Genomic DNA, 381 nt, shown 5'->3' on the forward strand with positions numbered 1-381 from the left:
GTTAGCTGATAGATAAGTTGATGTAACAACCTCATTTTATTCCGAGATTTGGGGAATTGATAAATTAGTAGATAAATAAGTTAGCAGATAGATAAGTAGATAAATAAATCAGCTAATAGATAACTTGATAGATAGATAACTTGGTACTCAGACGTTTTGTAAGAAACACATTAATATGGGGAAACTTATCACGGCTGTTTTTCAGTTCTTGTTCTTACATTCCTATTTTTGTTAAACAAAAGAAAAAAAAGGGGAAAAAAATATAATTAAAAGCATCATTTAAATTAAAAGAATCAATTAAAAGCATCATTTCAATTAAAAGAATCAATGAAAAGCATCATTATCTGTTAAGTTTTCTTTTCCATATGTTCGAAGGACGTG

The 381-nt window shown here is 27.6% G+C and overlaps 1 protein-coding gene across 1 annotated transcript in view; it reads left to right on the top strand.

Annotated features, from left to right (window-relative positions):
* Positions 1-381, top strand: part of LOC119592276 (probable medium-chain specific acyl-CoA dehydrogenase 1, mitochondrial) — a gene marked incomplete in the record, with an annotated part of 18,006 nt that overhangs the window by 9,895 nt on the left and 7,730 nt on the right.

Source organism: Penaeus monodon, chromosome 30, assembly GCF_015228065.2.
Source record: "Penaeus monodon isolate SGIC_2016 chromosome 30, NSTDA_Pmon_1, whole genome shotgun sequence".
In the NCBI taxonomy this organism is placed as follows: Eukaryota; Metazoa; Arthropoda; class Malacostraca; order Decapoda; family Penaeidae; genus Penaeus; species Penaeus monodon.